Here is a 23,923-nt window from a genome sequence, read left to right on the forward strand (position 1 = left end):
AGCATGGGATTTTGGTAGACATTTTAACAAAAATCTCTCAAATAACTTTTGTTCTGAAAAATCATATTCGTAAAGTATCAAATCTTACACAAGTTCATAATATATTATAATACTCAATTTAGACTATTTAATGTAAAAGAATAGCCTCTACAGCACCCCCTATCTATGTTGTATGTTAGTCAACCCTTATTTTCACTGAAAAATCATATGGATTTTATAGATATAACACATGTTTGGCGCTTTAATTGATTTTTTGATTGTTGAGTCTGAGAAATTCAAGTTAAAAGCTTTTTTTATAAAAGATATTTCTAGTTATAACATATTGGCACATAACACTTCACTAACATCAAATGAACTTTTTTTTTAATACAATATAATTATTTTATTATTTGGTTATACCTTAGAAACAATGAATATATAAAAGGATACCGCAAACCCTTCTATAAAGTAATGCCAAATTTAAAATCGAAATTTACTCCTGTCAAAACAAGTACATTTTGTGGTTTATGATATTTAAATTAATAATAAACAGGTTAAAAATATTACCAATGTGCCTGTTTACTTTAATATGTGCTTGATATGTGATTAAACCATATGGTTTTTTTAAAGGTATCAAAAAATAAAGTTTTACCAATCAAATTATGCATTGGGTTGCATTTAAGGGACTCAATGTAATCATTTTAATTTTTTTTTAAGTAAACAGTCAAGACTTTTTAATAGTGATGAGACAATCCCAATGCCAATTCCAATGCGATTCTAATAAAATTCCGAATGCCGATTCCGATGCGATTCTAATAAAAATTCCGAATGCCGATTCCAATTATATAATATTTTAAATATTTGTTAAAAAATACAAAAATAATTTTTTTTTAATTTCAAATATACAAGTTGATATTTAAAATATTTTCAAAAATTTACAACTATTAAAAAAAAATTTCAAAAACCCATGGAAATTTAAAAACAAAAATTAAATTTCTAATATTTGTTTTTCTGACAAAAATTAGAAAAATTCAATTTTTTTGAAAAGAAAATTCAAATATAAAATTTTCTAGTAAGAATTTCTTAATTTGGAGGGGTCTACTTTTTAAAAAAATAGTTAAATACCAGTAATAAATAAGAATTGAAATGGCAAATTAAAAATTACTTTCCCTATGAAAAACCCTATTCTAGAAAAAATCTCCCGGTTCTCCTATTTTGCTTTATTACCCCTCCCATTACTACTATTTAAAACAAAAATTACTTTAATAATCTTTGTTAAAATGTATATCAAAATCCTATGGCTTACAAGGAAATAATCATTTATTAAATTAGGATCACACTAATCTACAAAAATGACAATCAACACAAAAGCAGTATGATTTTTCTAAAAGTTGAACTAATTTCAATCTCTATTATCCAATTTTCCTTATTAACCGGGTGCCGGAAGTTGAACTTAATTTATTCAAAACTGATATTTAGAATAAAAATAAAGTCAGTATATTTATTGAAAAGGGGTCATATGGGGCCAATATATGTAAGTCTCTTCGATCAAATAAAGTTTTTAAACTAAGGCTAGGGGTTCTTAAATTATCCCACACATTTGAATACTATGCATGTAAATTACTCAAATATTGGGCTGTATTGTATATACAAACATACATATATGTGAAAAAATAAATTGGGATTTTTCTTATATTTTTAATTTTTGTTCAAGATAGTTTTTATGTTGACGTACCAAACATGTATACAATTGCTACGTAGTTTGTTTCTAATTTATTAAACCTAAGTCTTCCCTTATGTTATATGCCGTGCCTTCTTGAATGTACAGGTTTTATTTAATTTTTTTTTTCCTTGTCTTTTCTTTTCATATAACAAAATACAATGGTTAGTGGTTTCTTGACCATTGAAACAAAATAAAAATTGTCATATAAAGGCCATTATTATTATGCCATATCTATAGAAAAATATATAATTCTTTCCGGAAAGGATATTTATAAATATATGGAAAATATATTTTTATTATATTATTTGAAAATATCGGTAAAAAAACAATACAACAAAAAAATATTATTTTTCTCTTAATATTATCGATAAAATATAAACCACTTATCTTTTTAATCAATTTGTCAACTATTATTTTTTTTAGGAGAAGTAAAAGCAAATTTACTATTCCTTTTCAAGGGTAATTTGAGTTGCCCCTTTTTTCATAGTCAACTTGAAATAAACAAAATATTCACTTTTTTTTTCTTTTTTTTTTTTTTTTTGCAAATGCATCAACACATGACGTAAGTTTATAGAGTGTGATAAAAGTTTTTACATTAAACTTACATATATTATGGTTTGTAATTTATACATATGTTTTTACATCATACAAAGAAGATCAAACTATTGTTGTTTAAAATATGACATAGAATGCGGGAACGAGGTTTTGTAGTTATACCATGGAACTGAATTTTTATTTTCTAAATCCGTTATAATCATCAGCTTTAGCTCATGAGAAATAGTGTTGGATCAGGTCAAGGGCTTTATTCCTATTTAGTCTTTTTTCTAAAAAGAGCGTTTTTTTATCACCATTCGTTAGTCCTAAAGACCGAGTAGTTTTTCCTTTAGCCTCACTGGCAAGGCTATGTATTTTTTTCTTCGCTCCTAGCTACAAATTGAACGGGAAAAGAACGAAGAAAGTATTATACATTAACGTATAACACTTTAATATTATACGTTCTAGCTACACAACTCCTACTTTAAAAAACTCTTTGAAAGAGGTTATAATGAAAAATCAACAGCTGAAATGATAAACTTACGAACTATGTCTTTATAGCAATTGTAGTTACCATAAAACACCAATAAGGACCCGTCGTAGGACTCTCCAGACTGGAATGATAGGACACCAGTCATTTTAGTCAATTAGACCAATCCTTCACTAATGAGAAGGGAACTAATGGATTTGGTCATGAAAGGCAGAGAGTTAGATTGATTATTTACGCGGGTGTTATAAGTGTAGGAATTGTTGGACGTGGAGTAGAATTGAGGATTAACATAGGAGTAATTCCAGCCTATATGCCCTTGCTACATATACAGGAAGTGGGATTTGTCTTTATTTCCTTCCTCTCACGGCTTGCTTTTGTTTTATATTCCTCCAATTGGTCAGATGGAGTTGCACTGATTAAGTATAAGTAAACTTTAAAGTATCAAATTTACTCCATCGAACTTAGGAATTGTCTTTGAAGTTCATATGCACAAAGAATATTGCATTTTCTAGGAACGACTGATACGCGAACCTACGCACATTGAATTCAAGAGAATAATTTCTCATGAATGGATACCTGCAGCTAACATAACGCAACGTCATGGCAGCTAATTTGTTCTCCTCTCAAACATTTTGCAATTGGCAGGGTTATCACTTTAATTTTGGATGTATTTTACTTTAGCATATCTGTAAGACATATTTTATTCAACTCTGGTTATAACAATTACTTGATTTATGAGTGGCATCGTACTATGCGTCCAAATCTAATAACTATGCAGGAACTTAGCTATTAGAGAGAGTAAATAAAAGCAAGTCCCATTCTGTATCTTACAAGGACATAGGCAGAAATTACAGCCAATGTCCCTCCTCATTTCTACTCGGAGTTCAATAGGGACTTGCACTTATTACCTCCCAAGAAATCCACAGCATTACTTTCCATTATTCATGAGCCCCCACACTTGTGGTTAGACTTTATACTTATGTCCTCAAGATATAAATAATAATTATAACAACTCTATAATATAACAAACACTATTCAAGTTGCCAAGTACAACAAACCCCGCACGCTCAAAAGTGCTTAGGATTTACAACCCTAGTAATATAACTCTCTTGACTATTTAACAAATAAAAAATTTTATACATGTAATAAATGCATTTTATCCCCACAGGCGCTTGACCGCTTAATGCAGTTTTGAATGTGTCTATTAATTTATTAACTTTTCAATCATTTGAAATTAATAGTATTTTATACCAAATTGAAATTGAATTGTTTTTCTATTGTTTCCAGTATCAGTACGTACAAATGCAAGCACTTAGGTATACAAACATATGTATAATGATTTTATGTTTTCATTTAAACAATCAAGTCAATCATTATTATATTTAAGTGATAAAAGTAACTATGTAGGTGGGGGTACTAGTTGAAAGCTTACCGATAACTTTGTGATTGACATATTTTATTAAACAAAAGAAGGGTGGCAAATTTTAAGGTATATTCCTAACATAGGGGGCTCTGTAAAAATTTGTTACATATTGGGTAGTTGATTCATTTCACTTTCTTCAAAATAATAATTTTATGGCACTTTTTATTATTAAGATTATTTAATAACTAAAACTTTCAATTTAATTAGATTGAATGTGTCTATTTCACTATTAAAATTCATAGTGGTTAATTTATCTCAAAATAATTAATAAGTTACTTTGTATAAAACATATTTGGATACAGACAATTTTTATATAAGAATATTTCGTATAAAAACAGTTTTGTATAAATCTAGGTATGAGGAAACAGGCATACATAGACTTTATGAATTTTCATTTTGTGCACTGAAGTTGGGAGTTTTTTGGGTACCACCGATACTTAAGTAACTACAGTGTACTCGATTTTATTTGAAAGGAACCATATGTGGGCAAACATAAGTTCCTTAAATAAAATAAACATCCTAAACTATAAATACAACTCTTGAGTATTTTAACTCATTCCCTAAATTTGAGTACAATGCCGACAATGGGCTCAAATATGTCTTTAAAATATTGGGCTGAATGTATCTATGAAGTAAAGATTAAATTGGGATTTTTTTCCTTATTTTTTTATAACGATTATTGTGTTACACTATATGTATGTATATTATAAATAATGAATTCCATTATTTGAAATTTTTAAAAAATAGCATTGCTTTTGGCATCTAATTATTTAGATACCTGTGGTATTTATATATGTATATAAGCAACAATATCACAACCCGTTGAATGTACTTATTATATCATTTATCATTTTAATGGAGGTGGAGGAAGGGGGAATGAACTGGTCAGCCATTAAATTGAAAAAAAGAAGAGATGGTCAAAAAATGCTTTCTAATTGAAAATTCTTATTTCCAAATGTATTGTTCAGTATTCTTGTGAATAGTCTATTTATATGTTTTGATAATTGTCATTATTGATTTCTTTTCAAACTCGTATGCATTTCATTATAATCTCTTATCAGTTAATAAGAACTATATTATGATATTAATAATTCTTTTTATTTGAATGTATATCCATTGATATATATTTTTTTTTAAATATAAATATATTGTTCAGTAATACAAAAAAAAAATATAAGGAAGAGTTAAGAAACAATAAAAAGGTTCTTTATCTCTATTAATTCCCATCAATGATTTTGTACACCGATATCCAAAAAATTCTTCTTATTCCTTTGAATCTATATTTTATAGCCAATAAATTTTATTATAATCGGAAAAAATTTAATAAATCTATATATAATTCTTAATAATCCCATGCTTACTACTCATTCGTATATTTGTCAGTTTTAAATCGAGGTTTGGTGAATTTATTTAACTTTTACATCAAACTCAAATCTTTGTTTTTTTTTCTTTTGATTACTTAGATTCTTCTTTTTCCCCCATTTGAGTCTTTTTTTACTCGTTCACATAAAAAGGATATTCACTAACGAAGGGTTAACTATGTAAGATTTCATTATATTAACCAATTAACGTATATCATGATAATATGTACAGAAAAGTTATATATACACTTAAATCAATGCAGGATTGAATTAATCCGCTTATTTTGAAAATATGAGGACCTATCATATAATAAATTCTTCAAAAAGTATCACTATTAGTTTTGAAAAGTTTATTATAAAATCATTTGGAATTCATATTGAGTTTTCCGTACTCAATCACTTTTTTTTTTCCAAAAAGTAAAACCATACCTAATTCCCGACTTTTGGTTTAATTATACACAAATCTTGACAAAATTAATTCAATTACGTTTGAAATATGCCATGGGGTGTGACATTAATAAGTCATATTATGTTCCGATGGTTCAGGATTTTATATTGATAAATTAAAAGAATATAAAAAGGTTCACAATTTATTCAAATCTGTCTAGTGTGATGAAATGAACACAGTCGTCATTTCGGCTAAAGGACATCCATTTTTAATACATATATATTTACTTCCATACTAGCTAAATTAAAATGTTTCATTAAACCAATTTTTAAAAAATATATTGGTGTTAAAGAGTTACTATATAACAGCACAGATTATGAGAACATATTTTATGTGGGTTGACAACAAAGAATGATTAGAGTCTGAGGAAGGAACGAAAGTTATTTCAACTTTAGATTCAATTCAATATAGTTCTAAATAACATGACCTGGCGGTATATTTTTAAAAAAGCAAAAGATGTTTCTGCAGAGAGAAGCTTCGCTTCTATCACGTTATACTAGATTAGCTGCTATGAAAAGCTTAAAATATACACAAATCCCATTCCATTTCAGAAGACTTAGGATGAGCAAAAAAGAAGAGCTAACATTTTACGCATTCCCTATGTAGAACTAAGAATAACTGATTGCTCTATCAAGAAGATTGGCAATATTTTAGGAATTAAGTGGGAAAGTAAAGGAGCCTCGTGTACAAACTGGACTGATCTAAACTTTTTTATTGATTCTTATTTAATTTCCAAAAAAGAATTGACCTTGTTAATTTCCAAATTGTTACTGCTACTCTTTATAAGGTAACGTCTATTCCACGGTTAGCTGAGAAGGTCATTGACGAAGAAAATTGCTGGCCCAATAAGCTTTTTCATCGAAGCTACATAGATTCCTTAAAAATACCCAAAAGTCAGGTAAGAGGAGAGTGTCTTTCCTTTGTAGAGTTATTCAGAAAATTTATCGAAAGATTCTAATTGACCTTTTAAAAGACTTGGAGTCTGAGTGGCGTGCATTTATTTCGTCACATCCTGCCTAAAATTGGTTAATGCTAGGAACTGATTTTATTAATAATAACATTCTCTCATTCTTGGACAGCTGTCAAGAGGGATTTGGAAAGGGGCACCAGTCTAAATCATCTTCTACTATTGACATTGTGCGTCAGAATAGTATTAAGAAGTTTTTCTTTAAAAACCTCATAGACCCAAAAAAGTTGGAATGGACAGCGTTATCCAAGAATAAAATCACGGTTCATGATCTTGAACAGTAATGATTTCTTCAATAGTGGAAAGTTTTCCTTCTCACTGAAAAGAGCTGCAATCATCCATCTCACTCCAATTCCGTGGCACTTAAGAATGAATTTCCCCTTCAACTCTGAAGAACAGGCGGATAAAATTTGCGATGGGTATTTAATTGTTTAAATCTGTCGAAAACAAGGAAGAAGAGGATCAAGAGTTATATATATAAAATCAGGGAAGGAAAGCAATTAACTGCTCATTTTCAGATATCCTCGGGTTTTGTATTTTTTAATACTCCCTGTTAGGACTGCAGCAAAATGTTCAACACAGTTATGCATCCCTTTGCGAGTTGCCCTGCAAAATTAACCATAGCTGGCATAACAGAAAACGCCTTTAATTTTATTTGGCATCTCCTTAAAAATCCAAAGTACTCCTACAAAAACAAAAGCTATCGAGTTAGCCTTATCAAGCTGTAAAACCATGATGGCAGAGAAGTTGGCAGTAGTGGAACCTATCGGAGTTGGAAGAAATCAGAGCTATTCTGATCGCAGCAACAGCCCTATATTCTGTCTTCTCTGTTCGGACATATTACACTACTACCACTCATTGGCAGATGATAACTTAAAATTTTTGGCCCGTTTAATGCACAATTATAAGAAATTTAAAAGTTCTTCCGGATCTTCAGAATAACTATTGATTTATCCTTTTATTTAAATATTATGTAACAACTGCTCATTTTTTTTTAATAATTTTGTAGCTATATTGTGGCTTTGTTTTGTTTATTTATTTATTGTCCAATTTTATAGAAGGAACGGTTTGTTGAAAATAAATCTATTACCAACATCATGTATAGTAATTTTTCAAAATGTTTGACTTTGGTTTAGGGAATTAATTTTAAACTAGAATATCTATTTATGTATATGTATATATATATTATATGTAACTTCTCTGAATTAATAAAATTAATAATACAAAATGACCACAAAAAAAAAAAATCAAAATTGAAGAATTTATATTGAAGACAAATACAGTTCTATAACGTTAATTTAATATAATTAGTATTGTTTTATATTTATTCATTAATTTTGCTATAAATAACTCGATAAATCAAGAATTTAGACAGATTTGATTCTGTTAATTTTTGCCTTAAATCTGAATTGGTATTTTTTTAAATGCTAAAAGGTTGTTTAACTTCCAGAATTGTTGCAGCATATTTGAAGCTCGCATGATCTCCAGGAGTCTTGTTAGATGGGTGCATCTTATCATTTGTTGCAAGATTCAACGGGGATTATTCATCTGTCAATTTTGCGCCAAATGTATCCTTTCTCTAATTGGCTGTTGTCTGAATCTGGCTCCTTCCCTTATCCGATCCTATAATTTTAACTCTGATTGCATCATAGACAAAAAGAGGGCCTAATAAAAGAGGAGTTTTGCAAATGGATAAAATCAAGGGATCATCAAAAGCTGCTCTATAATTTAACTAGGACCAAATTTCCTCTATTTATTTCATACTACCTTAGAAAAATGAGCAATTTTTTCACCAAAAGGTCAATGCCAGCCACTTTTTGATTGATTAAGCGATTGTTCATAACTCCAAAGTCTACATGTCAGCAGGACCAGAGGTGTGAATTACTCTCATGTCAATCCTCAATTCTAAGCTGAGTCTCTTAATTACTTAGCTTAATAACTCTACAACAAATCCTCAGTGTTAATTTCCGTCATTCATGAGAACACACTTTATACCTAGATATTCCCTTCTCAAGAAAAAAAGAAAAGTTTTGTTATTGTCTAAAGTCATATTTTTTACAACTATACCAGTAAATATATTTATTTTATATCTTAATTGAAGGATTATAATATATGTAGAGCAATGATATCTAAGTATTCATTAAATCATATAATTATAATAAATATCATTCACCAATCATTTGTTTTACCTTTCCTAATATTTCCCAATGTATTTTTGATAAATTACTAATGGCAGTCTATGACTATTCTTTCAATTTCTAATCGTTCAATTATTTTCTTATATAGTCCTGAGTATCATTTGATTACTTAGACAGTTATGAGCATCGATAAAAACAATCCTACCAAGTGCTTAGTTAAAATCTGAACACTTTTTTCTCAACAAGATATAACTTATTAATTAACAAAATAGAATTTCAACAAAATTAGATGTTTGTCTGAGCTCTCTTAATCATTAATGTATCCGTCCTTAGTGACAAAGATGGCTTCCAGGGGCGACGGAAGTCTTGATATAGTCATCTGTCATGGTGTACAAGTACAAGTCGAAAGTGGCATTGAGAGTCTCGGTGTTTGGATGACAGACACTGCAGGCCTTCCCTTTGACATACACTCAACAAGTGAAGTCGAAGGGGTTGTCATCACGGGCCAAAAGTATCTAAAAAGAGTTCAAAAGAGTCGTGCAACCGAGAAAATGAGTTTCTTTCATTGTTGGTATCAAAAGTGACTTCTCTATCCTCACAAGGCTCTTTCCAGCCACTTTTTTCATAGCTCTCTTTACAGTCTTGTGTGAAACTCCGAGATCTCTTACTTGGCACCTCATGGACTTGAGGGAATCGGCCTGGGCTGTTTTCTTTAACTCCTCCGAGTCGAGTTTGGACTTTTTGACATAGTCTTTCTTCCTTTCCTACGTTTTGGACTTGATGACGACATAGAAGGCGGTCTTTGAGATGCACAACTGCTTGGAGTGAGCGAATGGAAATTCGTCGATCAGGTTCAAGTGTCATTTTCTCGACTTTTAATTCAATTATAAAGCTCCGGTTTGTTTGTTTTTTTAACTAAATATTTACGCTTTACTACTGTATATCGAAATATGAATTAATTTTATCAACTCAATTTCCATTAATTATTGAATTAGTAAGAGTTCAGATTTCAATGGACCACTCAGTATAATGGAATAGGTATCAGCTTGTTGTATTTGATATCTGAATATATTTTTATTGTCTAAAGCTGTTCTCGCTATTGATTCACTACAAAGAGATAACAATTGTGTAACTTATGAATGATGGACGAGTAACGTGGAGATTATAAGTCTTTGTTAAACTTGGAGTAGCTTTGAGGATCAACATTGGCGTAATTTATGTCTATATTTTTGCTAGATAAGTACTGGCATTTGTGTTGATATCCTTCATCTCATAGATGATCGTAGCTAATTAATATGCTAATTTATGGGTTATTTTAACAATGTATATTATTATTTTCATTGATGAAAATCGTGCGTATTGTTGGCATATTAAAAAAAACGAAAATCAATATGGTAACCCTGACAATTTGAATTTTTTTTTAAGGAGAGGAGCTTCAGCTGTCATGACGTTTCATTTGATCAGCTACAGTGAGCCGTGACCAGAGAGGAGGGGGAGAAGGAAATTAACAAGGACATTGGAAAGAACTATTTATATTTCGATCATCAATTCTACTCCAAGACCAACAGGGACTTAATTTATAATTCTGCAACAAATCGTTATGGGTAATCTCCGTTGTTGTTGTTGTTCAACGCACACAAATGTTTAATCAGGTTTTGAATATAACTTAATATAGGAAGAAAAGAAATTCATCATTATTTTTTTATGTTCTTTTAAATAGGCAAATGAAGTTTCAATAATTAGGTATAAGTAAACATTATGCTATAAAAAATTACTCCATCCGACTTATTAATTGTCTTTAAAGACCATATTCATTGAGTATGCTTACTTCTCTAAGAACATTCGAGTATCGAACCTACGGACATTGAGGTCAATAGAATAATTTCTCCCGAGTGCATTGTTCATTGAGCTATATCGTTCCAGGAGTAAAAAATGATGACAAAATACAAGGGAAAGAATATTTATTCTTCAGATTACCAATTCCAAAGTAACGGGTAATCTAAATAATGCACTTGATTACATCACTACTCTTGAATAACGAAGAGTAACGCTGTTGAGTTGTAACTGGTTTTTGTTTTTTTGTTTTTTTTAGTTGTGGTAGACTGTAAGAACTACATTGTAGTAATTCCTGCCTAATCATTGCTAGGTACATAATGGTGTTTGTGATTATTTCTTTAATGTCATGGCTGATTGCAGCAGATCTAATTTAACACCATGATAGCTAACTTGCTCTCTACAAAATTTATTTTTATAAATGTTCATTTTCGGGATATTGATGAATTGAGTCCATGGGATTAGGTACATTTATTTTATTGGTTCGAGTTATTTGTCAATTTGTTTATTTAATATATAATATTCAAGGATTATAATTCTGAAGTAAAGGTAGACAAAAAAAAATGTTATCTGTCCTAATAATATCATGATAAATCGATATTGCGTGTCATGTAATGTATGTAGACGTATATCTTTATTTTTTAAATGAAAATATATCTATGTTAGGGTTAGATGAAATTGGAATTTGTTCAAAAAACTTACCATCTTCTTGGTAATTTGTAGGGTTTTAATAAACACATCAATGCAATTTAATTGAAACTAAAGTAGATTTGTCCATCGTTTCTCGTGATATTAAGTAATTAAAATTAATTATTAACTCTTCTGCTTCAAACAAACAAACAAATTTTTAGAGGTGTTCTCTCTCCATGTGGGTATGTATCCCTGAAGACTTTTTTTAAAAGGAGATTATAAGGTTAAGGGGGGAGGATATTCACCCCCAACCGTTGAACTGTTTTTCGCTCAACTTTCATTTTATTTTCAAAAATCCTTTGTTTTATACTCTGTTTTTTTTTTCTCTTCTCCTAACCTTATAAATCTCCTTTTTTCTTTAAGTGTGCGGAGATACATACCAACATGAAGAAAGAATAATTCTTGTAATTTTAAAGTCTTTATTTTCTGTTTTCTATGAAGTAGTCTTTTGTTTGTTAAAAAATGTATAAAAAACTGCAATTTTAAGGCTGGCATGGTCTTAAGTCCAAAAATATTGTACGAGAACCCTTTTTTGTTCTTTAACAAGCCAGATAGAAAATTCCAACTAAATCCATTCATTGATTTGCCATTAATCCCGGACACACACACATACAGACATTTGCCTTTAATATATGGTATTTATGTATATATGGTATATATGTATTGGTATTTACTTTGGATAAAAAGCCTATGAAGTTTGGGGAAAAATCATAAAAGCAATAAAAATCTCATTTTTTTGTTTGAGAATGGGTTTAATAATTATTAATTTACTGTACCTATGTATTAAATAATATATTTTTTTAATTCAACTCTAAAATAGTGTATATGTTGCCTGTCAACGTAAAAAGCAAACAATAATTATTTTTCCCTAAATTTTGTGTCAATTATTTGTAATATGGACATTTGACAAATGATGGTCAATTTCTACTAGTAAATTATTATGTTTCATATATATTTATATTTTGTTTGAATGTGCATATTGGGGCCAATATAATTCTATTAAACTGAATTAAAGTCTTGGAACCAGTGGTTCCCAAACTTTCAAATATGGCAACCTATTTTACAATAAGCAATCAAGTAACTACTCCAATTCTTAAAATTTATTATATATAAGGTCATGTTTTTTGTTTTCAAATATTGCAATTATAGATTATTTATTCGTGAAGTAACAATACAACCGGTCGCCATGATCTTTGAAGTAATGAGGATGACCCTTTAAAGCTCCAAACAGAAAATTCTCTAAACATGTTTAATAATAGCTCAGACCTTGTGTTGAGTTTTAAGGAACAGTTACATTTGGTGTAATTTGAGAATTTATTAAACTCTCTTAATATATTTTTCACTGAGTTTTATAAAATATATACATTCGTTTCAAAATTAATTAACAACCCCATGGCATTTGTGCCATGATCACATTTGAATTCGAGGCCTAAAGATTAAAATCCACTTTTAAACAATATCTGAAATCCTTGCGTATATTTACTCATCCCACAAATTTGAATACAAAATCTATAAATGTATCAAATATAACTATGAAATATATGGTAATATGGAAATACAAACAATGGTTAATCCGGCGTAGCTTGGGCCTCGGAGGGAGCAGAAAATCACATTGACAATGGTCAAAACAATTGAAAATTTATTCAGAAAATAGTTTATATACTACACAATACATATATATCCTAATAATTGTAATATAAATGTTGTGTTGTTGTCGAGAAGGATACTGACAATTCTAAAAATATATCTCTTACTATGATAACTTGGAAAAGTTTACCCAGCGTTACTCGGGCTGAGGAGGGCTCTGAAAATCACATAGAAAATGGACAAATCAATTAAGAAAATTTAAAAAAATTCAGAAAATATGATTTTCACCGGCTTTGATATAATATTTACATTCGTTTCAAAATTAATTAACAACGCCGTGTCAATTGTCTCCCTAGAATGGTATACTACATATACATATAATGTTTCGTTTTCCCGAAAAGAGATCCTGATAATTCTAATTCTTATTTTCTTGGATTTTTCACCCTATATCAATCCCGTTAAGTAAGGTAATCCACAAAGTCTCATTCTAGCAACCCCCCACTCAAAAAAAAAAAACAAAAAAAAACTCTTATTGTTGGCTATAGCAATATTATGAGAATAAAAAAAAATAATGTCTTATAAACTTCAAATAACATATCAACATACCATATATGCATAACAAAATTGTCTAAATGATAAGTCTATTTTTTATTAAAATTAGCAAATCAAAATTCGCGGAAAATTGCAAAAAACTTTTTGTAATAATTTTGCAAAAAAGTTGTACATAGTATTTATTGGAATTGTAAAGAGGAACACCAAACTGCCAATAACTTTTTCGTTATTGCAAAAACAAATCAGTTACGAAGAATAATGTTGTCGAAAAAATAACCCTCGATATTTTTTTTTTTGTGCAAATATTGCTAAAATTATGTCTTAAATGTTTGGAAAACCCTTATCTAATCTCCTTAACTTGCAAAAACGGTTTTGTGTTTTGGGTATAGCATAAGCCGCCTTATATTATCCCTCACCCCCCCAAAAAAAAAAAAACACCCCCGTTTTAACCTGACCCAAGGCTCAAAAGAGGGACCCAAGCAAGATTTCAGTCTCTTAGGTTCAACGGTGTGGGGGCACATATAAAGGATAGACACACACACACATTTTCTTTTATTTACATAAAGTTGATATTTTTATCAAAATATATTTTTTCCTGTTTATTTATTTTTTATAAGGATTGTTTTATATTGAAGCACCAAATTGCGCATAGTTAACTTTTCGAAACTCTTCACTTTTAATCTATTATTTGTAAAAAATATGAATGTTTTTTTCTTGAAAAAAGGATATGAATATTTTCTAATCATTATAATTTTATGTAAATATATATTTTGCAAAAAGCAAATGTTGGACATGTTCAAAAACCATAAAAATGGGATTTTTATAGTTTTTTTTCACTTTTTCCAAAACGTTGTCGGTATTGTGCCTCAGGTAAATATGAATATATTTCAAGAAAATGTTACAGATATGTAGATTCGGTTCATAGAGTATACCAAAAACATTGTTTAAGCATTGTTGGAAACCAATCTCATCTAAGTACAGGTATATAAATAGCAAAATTGATATGATATTTAGACAAGATATTGTAGGTAAATGTTAGCATTTGCAGATAAATTGTTAATTTGGATTCAAAAATTCAAATTATGTAAATTGTTAACGTTCCTTTGTAATTATTTCCAAATGCCAGTAATTGGTTTTTCCTTTTTTTTAATCTTCAGGTAAATGACAAATAATAAAGAAAACTCTGAAATAAGTACCCTTTACAGTTTACTTATATTTTTTAGAAGCACTATACATAATAACAATGAATATTTTGACTTCTGATTAAAAAAAAAAGAATCACAAAAATCAAAAAAAATTATCAACAACGTGATTTGATTCGAAAAAACTCATTAAATATTCGTAATTACGCGTCAAGTACATTTAGAATTGAATATGGAATTCGAAAGATATTTTTTTGTTGGTTTGTGTAATCCCATAAGGATGGCCTTTGCCAATAGTTATGTAAGTAGAATTTGAGTATTTGTATAAATTATATACTTATTGTTGTATAGGTAATTTCATGCAAAAGTATGATTTATGAATTACTGATGTCACACCCATTGGAGATATCAATCAAATAATGGCTCATCAAATGATCATTCATGAGTACATTTAAAAGTACTATATCATTATATACTGTATCATTAAAACAGTTATAAGAGTGAGTTGTTTGACAAAAAAACATTAGGATAGTCATTTTAACATGTCCCTTTTTACTCATTCTATTCCGAGGATAAAATCACTATTCGAAAAGAAATCATACGCAATTCAATTATTTTATAAACTGTAGTGCGTCAATACAAAAACAAGATTTAATGATTTTATCAAAGTTGAGTGTTGATTGTGCTTTCTAATTTTAGTAAATCACGTTTTTGAGTATAATTTCGATTCAGAGTCATATTTTGAAATAAAATAACAATATAAAAAAGTTAAAGAAGGTAATACGTAACAAAGTTAACAAAAATAATTAAACATTTCAAAAAAAGGGTAGATAACTTTTTAATTAATATTGCAGTCAATTTTTGTTTAAGTGCGAAAAAATATCAAATTTCTTTATTAGCAAAGTAAAATACGGGATTTTAAGAATGGGTTGTTTTTATGTTAACACTCTGCAATTCACCATATTGAGCTCACTTTTGTTTGATTTGAAAATAAAGTATACCAATGGATTACTTAACATCTGGATAAAGTAGTCACTATTAAAATAACAACTTCCCTAAATTATAACCATACTGTTTTTATTCAATGAAATATTTTATTTTATTATTTAGGTGAAACATGAATTATTGGTAATCCTTTGATAAAAAAGTTCATCAAGAGACATTATTTGTCAATAAAATAATATGATATAATATACTACGAAGTAACTGAGAATTTAATAACTATCCTATGGATACTCAATGGGTAATTGTTATTTAATGGAACCATTTTAAATTATTTATTTGCAGGCCTCTGTGAACGAGGTTGCGTGTCTAGTGTCTATCTAGATGTTCAGTAATCTATGGGTGTTCCTATGCATATGTAGAATATCTGTCTCTTATTGATTCTCTAATAAGGTGCTGCAATACTCATTTAGTAACATAGAGATAAGTTTCATTATTTTAGTAATTAATCCATTACCTATATCTTGAAAATGGCATTACCGTATATATTTTTAAAGGGTATGAATAATTGAGTTACGTTAGTATCATTCCATTACCTAAATTATTTTGGTACTCCCAAGAAAGAGTATCAGGTGCAGTTAAAGAGTGTTTTCGTGTTTACTTTATGAAGTTAAACGTTTACGCTGGGAGTTTTGTATAAAAAAGTATAACAAAAGGCAATTTAATAAGCAGTTTTATACACTGGCATTAAAGAGATTAAATATGACTGCATATTTATTTAATATATATGGTTCTTACTTTTTTAGCAAAAATAAAACATTGTTAAATACAGTTAGTTGCATCATCATTTAAACATTTTTAAACTTTGCTGTATCTCAACGCAAAAACAATCTGGTAGGGTTTTCTTCAAAAATGAGTCAAGAGTATTTTAAATTCAATTATTTTTCCCTCGATTAATGGACTATGTTTGGTGAATCCTTCGTAAGCATTGGAAAAAATAAATGTTGTACAAATTCTCTGAATTAATTAAAAAAATTATTGTATTTGAAAGGTCATATTTGACCTAGACAATGTTTCATGTACTTAATAAAGATTTTAAACTATAGTCAATATTATTGGGTATTTCACTTCCTCCCAAAAATACAAATTTAAAGCGTATATTTGATCAATATGGCTTTGTATATATTTATCATAAATAACAAAAAAATCACATTCTATATATTCATGTTTAAGGTTGTTTTTTGTTGACATATTAGGTTTTTTTTTTTTTTTTTGGTACATGAATAAAAATATAAATATATACCATTTATTTAGAGGGAAAATAAGAGTAAGGATATGTACAAAATATATTTACAAAAGGGATTCCCCAATATATATTTATCAATATTGACAATTTTTAAATGATTCTATCATAATATACTTATTATTGAGCAAATACTCTTAATAAATATTTATAAATGTTGAAAAAATTCATACTTTCACTCCATCTCTACGATGCTTTCATTTTGTTTATAAGAATTAACTATCACGACTAGTACATTTTTGTACTGAACATAAAGGAATCACTTTGTAAACCATGGAAACATTAACACTCTAAGTACTAAATATTCATTCTATGATGGCACACTCTTGTTGCATTGATTTCAACTGAAAGTGTTTTTGAGAATGTTCTTCCTTTCAAGGCTCAGGAAGAGAGAGAAGAGAAGTAAGACAGTATGTACTACATTTAAGCGGAGGAAAAAAAGAGGGGAGAGGGACTCCGTGCCGTGTCTGGGATGAGTGAATTATCATATGGCAAATATATATTAGCATGTATCTTTGACTTTACAATTTATTTCAGGGAAAATATGAAGTCAGGAAATTGCAAGCCATTTTTTAAATTGTATGAAAACAAATGGATTATAATAGATATGGTACTATACTGAATTAATGTTGTTCCATTACGTTACAATAAAATTATCCCCCGGATGACGTAACAAGCCCTCCAAACAAAAAATTAATTGGTAAATGGTCGTAATTCAGTAATACTATATTTCTTGCTCCTGCCTTCTCCTCGCACTCTGAATGAAGTCCCATCTTCAGTTATATTATATTTATACTCTGTTTCCAAAAGGACAGGAATGGATTTTCTTGTGGACCACTCGTCGTATAAATACCCAAATATTGACCATGTTATTATTTCTATGAAGAAATTTTGGCTATCATATACACATGCATAGCTAAGATTTTAATAAAATAGTATAAAAGAATGTAATGCAGCATCGAATAAGATAGTATATAGGATTTAAACATTGTGAAATAACGATGTATATATATCCAATTCTTTTTAAAAATTGTGGAGAAATAATATAACAATACCCGGAGTACTTAAGTAATAAATCGCAGTTGGTGTGATTGAATTATTTGGCTAAATAACAACTGACTTTACGGGCATTTTTCTATTTCTTTTTAGAGAAAAGGTTTGCGTGATATATTAAAGGTAACGACGTCATTTATAACAAAGATAGAATGAGAATCATTTTAAATAACGGCTTCAAAAGCCAAAAGTTAGTTGACCAAAGCAATGTTTTATAGATCAAGTACTATGGTTCTCGTTTGAAATCATAGACTGAATAATTCTATAAAAAATGTGGGGTACTCGCACATTTAAAATGGTGTTATATTATTTTGAGCTGCCCCCACGCAAACAAAGGTCCTGGGGACACCTCTGTAAGTTCTAAGTATAAATTAATTGTCATCAACGTTATATGTTTAGTTGAAAAAGTATCAAAATACCGATGATAATAATAAAAAAGTATTGGTATCGTAAGAATAAAATGATTTTTTAGTATACTGCTACCAGTAATCAATAACTAGAAGTTACAATTGATACGTCTTATCTAATTACAATATTAGTCATTATAGTTACCTACTACATTTTGTTTTATTGTTTAACTTCATTTAATTCACTTGCAATATTGTACATGACAAAAAAAAAAAAAAAGAACATGTAAGGGGAGTTCAAATTTGTCTCTCTAAAAAATATTATCAAATAATATGTAGATAGATTATATAAATACATAGTTTATCATAAATTTCCCGCCGTTGAAAATAACTGAAATAATGTCTTTGTTGAGAGAATGACGGAGTAATTCATTTTTCTCAACGAAAAAGAATGGTTCTTCTGTTATTCCACCTGGAGTACTTTATTTTAGAAAGAATAGATTAACACATATCTAAAACAATTTCAACTCTTGGAATGGAAAAAAGTGAAGCTCAGTTGCTATTTAGATTAATTGGTTCTTGTTCCCCCAGAGCCACAATATGCGTCTTTAGACTCTGATGTATCCGTAGCTTCGTATTCTTTACTATTACTAATATCCTTATTCCAAGATTTAGGTTCATCAAATTCGTTATCAGGATCTAATTGTTTGTCTTTGATAGGGTGAGGATTGCACTTGTCGGGATTAACTATGTAATTGTATATGAAATTCTTTATTAAATTAAGTTATACCTTGTTTAGGGTTTATTTGTATATTATTAAATGAGATTCAGTTAATACAATTAAGTCGTTCCTTTGTTTTTTTCCTTTTGATTTCTTGGATTCGTCGTTTTTTTTTTAAAGTGAGGACTGATCGTACAATTGGAACTACAAAAATATGATATAGTAGTAATAATTTTATATCAAACACGCAACTTCATCATAGATTCTGATTCGATTTCCAAAAATTTGCATAAATTTTTATCATAAATTATATTTTAATAATTTTATTATAATAATAAAAAATTATCTATATGTGTATTAAATGTGAATGTCTGTGTGTGTGTCTGTATGTGTGTATGTCCTTCAATCACAGCCAAACCAATGGATGGGTTTGTGCTAAAATATTCATTCAGGCTCTACGGAGACCAGAAACGGTTTTGGTAAAACTTTTTTGTCCTTAGGAGTATGGTGACCTTTTAATAGCATTGTTAGCTCTTTACAATTATGATCGAAGGACTAGAGTGGATTTTGGACATTAGATGTGTTCTTTGATGTTCAAGGAAGCGGCGATGGAAGAATTTAACCTGACCAAGGACCAAAAGCCCCCAACACGTAAGCGAGGGTGTATTCTAGTATATTAGAAGAGGTTCTTGATGCATATAAATGTGGCGGTGATAGAGTTAAAACTGTATTTCGATCCAGCACTTCACCTGAACAACCTGTGCACTGGGGTGAATTTCGGATATTAGGAGGGTTTCAAGATTTTTAGGGAAGGGGCGGCGTATAAATTTAAATTGACTCAAGACCAGCAGCTGACCTGCACATTCCATGGGCTGGGGTGTGCTATAGAATATTAGAAGGTTTCCTTGGTACCTAGAAACACGGTGACAGTAGACTTTAAACTGTATTTTGGCTCAGTACTCAACCTGTACAACTTGAGAGCCGATGAGTACTTTGGGATATTAGGAGGTTTCTTTAATGCTCAGCGAAGCAGCTGCGAGATTGGGAGTTCGGTGTCTCACCCAGAATATAGCAAATACTTCCTCATCACGTAAAAGAAAAGTGCCTATATATAGTCATAAAACCAAAATGAGAGTGATTCTTAATTAATTTTAGTTTCTGAATATCCCAGGCAACGCCGGGCAAACCTACTCTATTTTATATATATTAAATGTGGATGTATGTGTGTGTGTATGTCCTTCAATCACGGCCGAGCTAATGGATGGATTTTTCTGAAATTTTTCATGTAGTTTCTTAATCGTCCAGAAACGTTTCTGGTAATATTTTTTTTTTTTTTTTGAGTTTTTGGGGCCATGGCACCCTTTAAATAGGATTTTTATCCCTTAACTTGTACAACCTGAGGGCCAGGGTGTATTTTGGATGTTATAAAGGGGTTCTTTGATGCTCAAGAGAGCAGTGGTGTATTTTGGAATATTAGGAGGATTCCTTGTTGCTTAAAAAGGGTGGTGGAGAAATTTAACTTACCTCACGCTAAGCAGTTCACCTTCACAGCCCGTGAGTAGAATATATTCTAGCATATTAGAAGGCGTTCTTGGTGCTTAGAAACACGGCGGTAGTAGAGTTTAAACTCTATTTCTGCCCAGCATTTTACCTATATATCCTGAGAACTTGCCTTGGGCTTAGCAGTTCATATGTACAGCCCCTGTGCTGTGATATACTATAGATTATTTTGAAGGGTTTCTACATGCCTATAAACACTGTGGCTGTAGAATTTGAACAGTATTTTGGCCCACCACTTCACCTGTACAATCTGAGATCCGGGGTGTATTTTGGGATATTAGGAGATTTTCCTGATAATTAGGAAAACAGCAGCGGCTAAATTTAATTTGCCTCGACCCCATCTGTTCAATTTAAAAACCAGTGGGCTGGGGTATATTCTTGCATATTAGAAGGGTTTCTTTGTGTCTAGAGATTAGGCGTCGGCAGAGTTTAAACTGTATTTACAGCCTCAGAGCTGTGGTGTGTTTTTGGATATTAAGAGGTTTTGTTGATGCTCAGGGAAGCGACTGTGAGTTCGGCGTCTTACCCGGAATAGAACAACTACTTTCTCATTGCTTTAAAGAAAAGTAATTATATATTAGTATTCTCATAAAAACAACACGAGAATCATTTTTAAAATTTTACAGTCTTCATTTTATTTTATTATATAAAGCAGAAGAGTTTATAATTAATTTTAACTTATTAATAACCTATTCAAGTATCATGTTAAAATTAAACATTAATCTGATTAAAAATATAAATTGATTAGTTTTTTATTTCTTATATTCAATGATCAAGTTTTTTTAAAATTTTAATTGACATTTACGGTTGCAAAATGGATGGAATAGTAAAACATGATACAAAATTTAAATGAAGTAATGAAAATAATCTTTTTATGTTTTTCATGTACTTAAATAAGTTTTATTGTTGGGGTTTATTACCCATTTCCCTAACTGTGTTATAAAAAAGATGTTGTTCACTGTTGGGGGGCTAAAAAAAAGTAATAGGGACACCTCTATAAAAGCATGTGAATTGCATTTAATGGCATCTATGTTTAATAGTTTTAGTCAAAAAGGTATTGAAATACTGATCTCAGGCTTATGACCACTATTTTGGCATTCCGTTCAATTTTTTTCTTCGTTCAGCTATTATATCCGTTCTGTTCTGCGTTTCAATCATATACTCTGTACACCAACAAATTGTGACTTCCACTTTAAAATTGTCAAGGAAGCCTCATTCGAGAATTAGGCTTCAATATTTATTAACAGAATAATTCGGTAAATGTTAGCATTCAAATGAGCTAAAACTGACTAAATGAGCTTTGGACGATTAAAAAAATCCGTTCTGTATAACGTTCATAAAATAAGCCTGAATGTAATTAATTTTGGTAACGGAAAAGGTAGAAATAATATTGGTATTATGACATCACTTGTAAATGGTCCTGGTATTACTTGGTAATTTGACCATTCTTAGAAATTATAATAAATTCAAAAACAATGACAAAGAAGTCATGAAAAAATAACAAAAAGTTTTAATTCATATTTCAAGTATAATTTATATTTCTACTCATACACAGCTTTTTTTTTTCTCAGTCTTTATTTATAGATTTTGGGTGTATAAAAATATAAACATAAAAGGAAAATGACGTTTGTACAAAAAAGTTCCTACAAGATTGTAGTAAAAAATTAATCAAAAACAATCAAGGAATCAATACAAAACAAATCCAAAGCTTTACATAATCACACAAATACTATAAGAATATAAAACCAACTAAGAAATGGATGTAGAAATATTTTTGAGGGGTTAAGGCATGACAAATGGTTAGTACAAACATTTTACAACAAGAATTATACACCCCGATTTATCCTATTTGTAATGTGTTTTTTTACTGTTTCATGATAAACTAAAGGTTTTTGATATGTAGAACAGAGATTGATGGACTACCAAAATCCTATTTTTTCCGGTGCAAATGTGGAATTCTGATGGAAAACATTGGGTACCTTGCTACTGCTTAGACCATTATTCATAAAATATAGTATGATTGGATAATTTTCCCTTATGTTAATTGTAGCCTTCCAGACAATTGACTGATATTCCTTCAAATTCAACTTACAAAACTTATAGCATATAAATAAAGCGGAATAGGTAAAAAGGTATCAAGTGTATTATTGTGCATTTTCCCTCAGTCTTTGCATAGCTTGAAAAAAATTATGATAGATGTTACGTGAATGTGAGTTTCTAAACATCATGAATTATCTTCTTCCAAGATACTCATGTACATTTACTTTTTTTAAATGGTTCCTGGTTCTGCAGAATTCTCGACCCCATAATGTAGTGTCAGATAGCATGGAATCAGAGGTAGATGAGTATTCAATGCTCAATTAAGAGTAAAAAAGAATCTTTCCCTATTAAAATAGAACTCGGGTTATAAATTTGAAACAGTATTGGTGGTATTGCTCTCAAGCTTCTTAGGTCCTAGAAGGTTTTTAAAAAAAAAATATTTGGTATTATCAAATCTTTGAGTTCTACACCAAACATTTTATGTATAGCTGCCCATTTACTAGATATTGCTCTAATGGAATCATCGGTATTTAACATAAGAATCACATTGACGATTTCGTAATAAAACTTCTTTATTCAAATGGAAACAACCTTTTAGAAACAATAACTTCCCCTATATCTTTGTGAGAAAATATGCCAATCAAGACAATCCCCCTCCTAATTTATTTTGCAATCTTTTTAAGACGGAAATATATATATATTATAGAAAATTATAGTTACAAAACAAAACAAACCTAAGCTCTCTAGCTTATTTACAAGTCGACAAAGTGTCTTTTGAACGTGATGGACGAATGTCAATTCGTGCACTCCAAGCAGTTGGGTGTCTCCAGGACTACCGTCTATGCTGTCAGCAAGTCCAAAACGTTGGACATGAAGAAGGGCTTTGTCAAAAAGAAAAACTGGAGACGGGGGAGTGAAAGAAAACAGGACACAGCAATTCCCTGAAGTTCATGAGAGTCCATGCAGGAGAACTAAGGATTCCCCACCAGACTTCTAGAGAGCTATGAAAAAAATTGGGTGGAATGAGCCAGTTTTGACACCAGCAATGAAAGAAACTCATCCCCTCCGTTGCAAAACTCTTTTAAATGAG

At 29.9% G+C, this 23,923-nt stretch overlaps 1 protein-coding gene across 1 annotated transcript in view; it reads right to left on the bottom strand.

Moving 5' to 3' along the window:
- LOC121122247 (protein turtle) overlaps positions 1-17,506 on the bottom strand; it is a 208,813-nt gene extending 191,307 nt beyond the window's left edge. Inside the window, exon 1 of the mRNA XM_071889998.1 lies at positions 17,286-17,506. The gene's annotated coding sequence lies outside the window, so the exon portion shown is untranslated. The remainder of the gene's footprint in view (positions 1-17,285) is intronic.
- Positions 17,507-23,923: the final 6,417 nt, after the last annotated feature.

This window comes from Lepeophtheirus salmonis, chromosome 7, assembly GCF_016086655.4.
Source record: "Lepeophtheirus salmonis chromosome 7, UVic_Lsal_1.4, whole genome shotgun sequence".
Lineage (NCBI taxonomy): Eukaryota > Metazoa > Arthropoda > Copepoda > Siphonostomatoida > Caligidae > Lepeophtheirus > Lepeophtheirus salmonis.